Consider the following 6,992-nt stretch of genomic DNA (forward strand, 5'->3'; position numbering starts at 1 on the left):
AAAAAGTTTTCCAAAACCTCCTTTTTTTGGGGCCCTTTATTAAAAAAAAAGTTTTAAAAATTGGGGGGGCCCCCCAAAAAACCCTATGTCCCATTTTACATCATAATTACAACATATGAACCGTGAAAATCCAGTGTATAGAACGATTCGTCAGTAAAAAGTAGTTGTGGACGAACTTCTATCTCGAACCATGATCATAACTTTATAGGACACTGTTATGTGCGATTGCCGGGTTTCTCTGCCGAGATTCTCGGAATATTTTCAACCACGATGAGGACTGTTAGTGTAATCCTCTGAGCGGAAGCGGATTCAAGTGTTGTGCTTGAGTTTTTGATGCCGTCTGACTGGTTTACCGATGTTGATAGGATCACACAGGTGAGTGGTTTGAATACACCACATAGTCTAGAACTTTGAGAACTGACGAGGAGGAGGGAAAACAAAACAAAAAAAAAACTGAGGCTTGCGTTCGAGTTGTACTTATAGAAGAAAATTGAACAGAAAATGTAAGAAATGATTTCACTACTATATGGTTTTAAATGTTTACATTAAAATTCATAGTAAAAACTAATTTGTTAATTTGCAACTATCAAAACTTTTAAACATATCGAAAACAAGCTTCTTTATTTTGCGATTGATATTGTACGCACGTCTTTATTATAAGAATATTATATTAACTACTGAAATTACAGATATAGATACCTGTAAAGTCTGTACCCCCTCTATTACACCCTGTAAATATGTGGCAACCACATGCATTGTTGTATTGGTAGCAATAGTAAATAAGTGAGTAAAATGATTAGATATTACAACTTAGTGCAAATAGTGACAGGATTGTAAACCTGACAGACTATTATTCCCATAATTATATAGTGGATCTTAGTCTACTGGTTTAGTTTTACTGGGTGTTACCAGCGAAGTTATGTTCGAGTCATTGCCATGGAAGGTATGTTACATACCTATATAAAATAAGGTACTGCATTACTGCATCTTATACTTTATATGAACGCAGAAGTTTATTGAGGTATATGTGGAGTAACCCCTAGGAAGTCACCAGTTGTCAGAAATGTCCTGTTTTAGGAAATTGCGATGCAACTTCCCAACGTGTTTATATTTTGTTAAACTGCATTACCTGGCCGATCTCCAGCACGATGAAGCAAATCCGTAGTGTCACTATTTTCTGGAAAATGATCTTACCAGCTTTTAAAAAGGGGTTACTGTCAAACTAAGAAAATGGTCTGAAGTTTTATCTAACCATTTTTTAAAATAAATATAATGAGTTGATATCCTCCCCGGAGGGAGTGGACCAATCCCGGAGGTACTGCAATACCGGGCCGATCCGCGGCAAAGGTGGAGCAAGCCCCTAGCACTTCGCCATATTCCAAAAATCAGTTTAATATCGTAGATCCCACATGGGGATCGTATCAGATATTAAGCTGATAAGAACAGATACTACACTTTGATCTTAGCCAAAAGGCCGAGAAGCGATACCAAAATATAGGAGAAAGTATGCCCGAGAAAATGTTTCTGAGGACTTACTGGTCAAGACATTTTACTTGCAAAACGTCATAAGCGGCTGCTTGTTAGCATTTTCGATGCAAAAAGATAACATTTATGTCATTAAAAGAATCACGATAGTATCGAATCGTATGCTTTTTATGGTATGAGTAATACATTGTGTATAAATTGTGATATACTGAAACAATCAGCCGCCTTTATCAAAGTATACGGTAATGGAGTTTATACGTTTTCTTTAAATGTAAATGTAACAGAACCCAGTCATAAAATATCCTCAAAATATGATTAAAGTTTGCATGTGATTATTGTAATGTAACTCCGTGTCAGGCTAATGTAGACCGACGCATACGCAGTCACATAGGTATGGCATGCATGCTAACAAACGAGGATTTAGGGGGTGCGTAGAGAAGATATGTTTGTTTTCTTAATTCAAAAATTTGTTGTGCAAAAATTGTTCTAAAGCGCAACAGCAATCAAAATCAAAATCGCAGGAGTATATAAATCTCGAAGATTATATATATATATTTTTCATCTTAAAATAAATTTTATACTGTAAGTTATGTTTTATTTTAATGTATTGCGTTAATTCCAAATTGAACTAATTTGAAATTAATTCCGCATAATTTTCGAACAAAATAATTTGTAATTAACCAGGAGCTGTGTATGGATTTAATCTTCAATAAGTTCAATTTGGATTTATCGCAGTACCTAAAAATAAGATATAATTTCGACGTAAATCTATACAGATTCCCCTCATTGAATGAAAATTGAACTTGCCACTTGCATAAAGTTGTGTTGAGCGCGTTAGGTTTTCAGTTTGAGCAAGCATGGGTCGGCGCGTGGTTTTAGAAGAGCATACTTACCTGGCACAGGAGATACCGTGATCACGAAGGCGGTTCTCCCAGGGCGAGGCTCACCATTGCACTCCGGTGGCGCTGACCCCTGCGATTAACCCAAATGTGGTTAACTCGAGTGCGCAATTTTTGTTAGTGGGGGACTGCGTTCGCGCTATCCCCCTTATTGCACTTGGTTATGCGAAAGTAATTCCTCAGTAGACCCACCTGTACAACATTACTGAGGTGAAGATTCTTAAATGGTGTAGCATCTCTTCAATATTTTCAGTTTGATATATCCCAGTGATTTCATTTAAACTACCCCATAAGAAGGAAACTTGCCTGACGATACTTATTTATACTGGTAAATTATTATGCAACATTGTATAAATGTATTGATTTGTATTCTGAAATTATCTATAGAATATTCGAACCTTTGGAGTTGTACAAATCAGAAAATATCCCACTGTATACAATACCAGAGAAATAGGTAGTGAAAGAATTTGATTTATATGGGTGTAGGTACCAGTCATATGTTTCGGGAAAATGTAATATTACATTTACTTAACCCAAAACTCACGGGCATGGCATGGAGATACATGCCATACCCACCGGAGTTTACTTTATTATTATTATTGTTGTTGTATTATTATTATTATTTTTATATTATTATTATCATTATTATTATAATGATATTTAATATTATTATTATTATTATTTTTATTATTATTTTTATTATTATTATATTTATTTCTTTATTTATCTATTTGTTATTTTTACACATAGATGGCTACACTTGTTACAAGTCACCAATGAGCCAGTTGCGAGGACTACCTGTCTCGTGGTTTACACTTTTCCTTGATTTTCGAAAATATCTTATCTTATAGTGCTCTTATTAAAATCAATAACATAATAGTAATAACAATGTCTATATTAAAACTAACACTCTCGGGTATTCAATACAGTAAAGAAAACCCTTTTCACGCGAATTCAAGCAAAGGTGAAATCAGGTAAGGCAACAAGGTCTACTAATAGACTCCTTTGTCGCTAAGCACTTGCAGAGCCATCTATGTGTAGAGAAAAAAAAAATCGAAAAGGCACAGGCATTTTTCCTGGCGATATTGAGATTTAAATGTTGTTTTTTTTAATTTTATGACCTACTTCAGTAGTTGCAAATTGGCATATTAACCTAATTGCACGTATGTTTTTCTTCACATGAAGGGATTTTATTTATCCAAAAATTCTAAGACAAAAAATACAGATTGTTTAATTATAAAATTAACGATTTCCATCACCAGTAACCCTATAAAATAGTAGGGTGTGCATATGTGTAGGTACCCTTTAGTTGTCATTCGTTTCCTATCTTTTACGTTATGATGAACGATTTACTCGTTTGGATTATGCTATCATTATCATAATTTTGATGAGAAATATAAATTCACAACACAATATTATATATGTGAAGGTTATCTCAGATGATAAGAAATGTCAATATATATAGTAGGTAAGACACTAACGTGTTATTGTATGTAACACAAGAACGCACACGCATACGCATACGCAATTGCCCGCACACACACATCAGCCGTCGCGCCGCCACCCACACACACGCACACATTTATGTGGTAAGCAATTAATGTTTTAGCAGGATGAAAGGGTTGAAATCTATGTAGTCTTATGCAAAAATAATGTAATAAATATGCAGACATTCTCCTTACAACAGAATTTTTAGAGTTTTTATATCTTATTGTGGGTATAAGGTGAGTTTGAACTTCCACCGCAGTGGGGCTATGAAGGAAAAATTGATGTACAGACTCATTGAGTTGTTCCCCTCCACGGAAATCTTTAGTCAAAGGCGAAAGATTTATGCGTTTTTGAAGGGAAACCCGAGTTATATGTTTTTTTTTTTTTTTTCTTTTTTTTTTTTTTTTTTTTTTTTTTTTTTTTTTGTTGGATTTCTTGGCTATCACCATCGTGATGTGCCAGGTTATTAGCCATGGATCCTAGTTATTCTGTCAATCTAGATAAAGGTTCATAAGTTTTGTCTCCCTTAGAAAGTGATTACTTTAGTATTATTTTTTCATCATTTGTTTAAAAAGGTTTGATATTGTGAGTGGCATGTTTTTCATTCTGAAGTATTTTTTTATTGGAGTGTCTATTGTTATTGTATTTTAGGGCAGGTTATTAAGATTGGTTTACATTGTGCGGAATTGTTTTGTGCAATTTTGGGCACTGTGATGGAAATTTTTTCTAAATATGGAGTAGCTGGGTTAGCCTTGTGCTTTCACTCTCAGGCGCGCCAACACCAACTCCTCCCTTCTGTTTTTTTCTGTGGGCTGTGTCCACAGTTTCCTATTGTTGGGTTTGATGCTTTCTATTTTTAGGTTGGTCCCTCACTTTTGCCACGGAGATGTATTTATTGCTTTTTAATAAGAGATCTGTACGGACTATGCTAGGTCCAGATCATCAGTTGACCCGGCTAATGTTGTCATACTGCTCATTTCCCATTGATACCAGAATTGGCCTGGTACCCATATTAGCTTGATGATTTATTGCACCAATGTAGATTACGATGATATTACCCAGAAGTTCATTTTTGGTGGTTTCTAATGATTTAATGGCTTTAAGTGCTTATGATCTGATAAAATTACGATTCTAACCGTGGGTCGTCGTAGTGCCAAAATCAATGGCTTTATCAATGGCAAAAGTTTCAGCAAGACAAGATCGATGTATGATTCGGTCAGTCTGAACTTTAGTTCACATTCAGTCGACCATACACCCGCACCACCACAACTCTCTTTCCTTGGAGCCGTCGGTATTATTGAAAAAAAGGGAGATGTTTACAAGGATCTCTCCTGAACCTCTGGCTACCTCCACGCTCCGGCGCCATGGCTTTGGCTGTGGAAGCCCAGGCTTACATGACAGAAAATTTGGGGGTTTCCCAGTGGCGCTATTGTTTGCTGAACCAGGTATCGATGTAGGAGATCTAACCGACTTTCTCGACGAGGTCGTGGAGTCTCGTGCCAGGTCCTAAACTATATCCACTATTGCCATTCTGGTGGCTCTGGTCTCGATCCACCTTTTGCTGCATAGCTTCACGGACTAACATTGCCGCTTCCTGAGTCGGAGGGAGATGTACTCCTGACTCCACCTCAAGATGCTCATCCGAGTGCACTTCAGGGCTCCCAGACACACACCAAACAGGCTTCTGAACAGCATCCAATCCTTTCAAACTTGTTTCTCGATGCCGAAACCAATACACGATTGACCATAATCTACTTTAGACCTAATCAGGGCTTTAGATACCATTAGCAAAGACTGTCTATCACTCCCCTTTGTTACGCAGAAATGCCCTTTATACATTCAGTGCTTTTTTTGACATTTATTCTTTACTGACTCAATGTGGTCTTTTCCAATTGAGTCCTACTATCAAAAGTAGCCCAAGGAAACTTTGGCAGAATTTTGAATAGGTATTGGGTGGTTGTCTAGAGTTAGCCTGATTTCGGCTTTCCTCCTCGTGAAAATTACACCAATACTCTTTTTCGAATGAAACTAAACCCCCACTGGAGGCCCCAGTTCTGAATCTATCCGTGCCAGATTGAATACGATTTCTGAGAATTCTGCATTATTGCTGGAAAATTTTTTGCCCCCCCCCCCAAAAATAAAATTTTGGGGGTGGGCCCCCCCCACATCATCAGCGTACAGTGAGTTATTTAAGATTCCGAGGAGGAGCTGGTAAATGTCATTGATCATACTAGAATAATGTTGGTGACAAGACACTTCCTTGTGGGACCCCCCCAGTTTGGCCTGACAAATGTCCCGAAAGTGATATTGACAGAAATAATTTTGACAGCAAACGTTCTGTCAAAATAAATTTTTGAATAAAACAAGGTCAAGTTTCCACTAATCCAAAAGCATAAGGTTTTCTGAGTAGGCCATATCGCCATGTCCATTGTCGTATCGCTTTTTCTATATCTAAAATACTGAATCAAAAAATCTTTTTTGGCAATGGCCTCTTGAATATGAATTTCAGCTTTACTACTGACGAGAGTTTGGCGTCCCTTGCGGAAGCCGCACTGCTCGTCAACTAGTAAATTACTGAATTTAGAAATGCAATAGCCTACTGTTAACTTTTAGTTCCATGACCTTGCATAAGCACTTGTCACGCAATTGGGCGGTAGGAGTGGCAAGTCTGGATTACCCCCTCTTTCAATATGGGCATGATTGGGCAAAGTGCCTATGGTTTGGAAAAGTGTGACTTTTTACCAAATTTCTTGTACCAACTCTAGCAACTTATCTGTCATCATGATTAAGATGCTTCATCATCTCCTATCGACTCTCATCGGGCCTGGGGATGTTCCTCTACAGGCTGCTATGGCTCGGACACGCTCATCCATTGGTAGATCTTTATTGTAATCAAGTCATTCTCCTGTGGTAAACAAAGTGAATTGGTTGCAGCTCAGCCTCTTCCTTGGTGGTCAGAAGGTGGGATGGTAAATTAGCTGAGCTGCTTGGTATGAGAGAACTGCCTGGCGATGCATTAGGCATGTCTCTAGGCGGTCTGAAATGGTTTTACCCTCTTCTAGTGATTTTATTCATTTGAAAGATGTTTTTTTCTTATTATTTATTAATAGTGGACCCAAA

At 37.3% G+C, this 6,992-nt stretch overlaps 3 non-coding genes and 1 pseudogene across 3 annotated transcripts; 2 read left to right on the forward strand and 2 right to left on the reverse strand.

Moving 5' to 3' along the window:
• The first annotated feature begins 212 nt into the window (after nucleotides 1–212).
• LOC119568643 lies at nucleotides 213–384 on the forward strand (annotated as a pseudogene).
• Nucleotides 385–1,293: 909 nt separating this feature from the next.
• Nucleotides 1,294–1,486, reverse strand: LOC119568641. Its single transcript, XR_005228102.1, has one exon. It is a non-coding gene; the product is annotated as a U2 spliceosomal RNA (small nuclear RNA).
• An 884-nt stretch (nucleotides 1,487–2,370) lies between these two features.
• Nucleotides 2,371–2,533, forward strand: LOC119568640. Its single transcript, XR_005228101.1, has one exon. It is a non-coding gene; the product is annotated as a U1 spliceosomal RNA (small nuclear RNA).
• A 1,589-nt stretch (nucleotides 2,534–4,122) lies between these two features.
• LOC119568644 lies at nucleotides 4,123–4,242 on the reverse strand. Its single transcript, XR_005228103.1, has one exon. It is a non-coding gene; the product is annotated as a U5 spliceosomal RNA (small nuclear RNA).
• Between the last annotated feature and the right edge of the window lie 2,750 nt (nucleotides 4,243–6,992).

The sequence above is a fragment of the Penaeus monodon genome, unplaced genomic scaffold (genome assembly GCF_015228065.2).
Source record: "Penaeus monodon isolate SGIC_2016 unplaced genomic scaffold, NSTDA_Pmon_1 PmonScaffold_10348, whole genome shotgun sequence".
NCBI classification, from domain to species: domain Eukaryota; kingdom Metazoa; phylum Arthropoda; class Malacostraca; order Decapoda; family Penaeidae; genus Penaeus; species Penaeus monodon.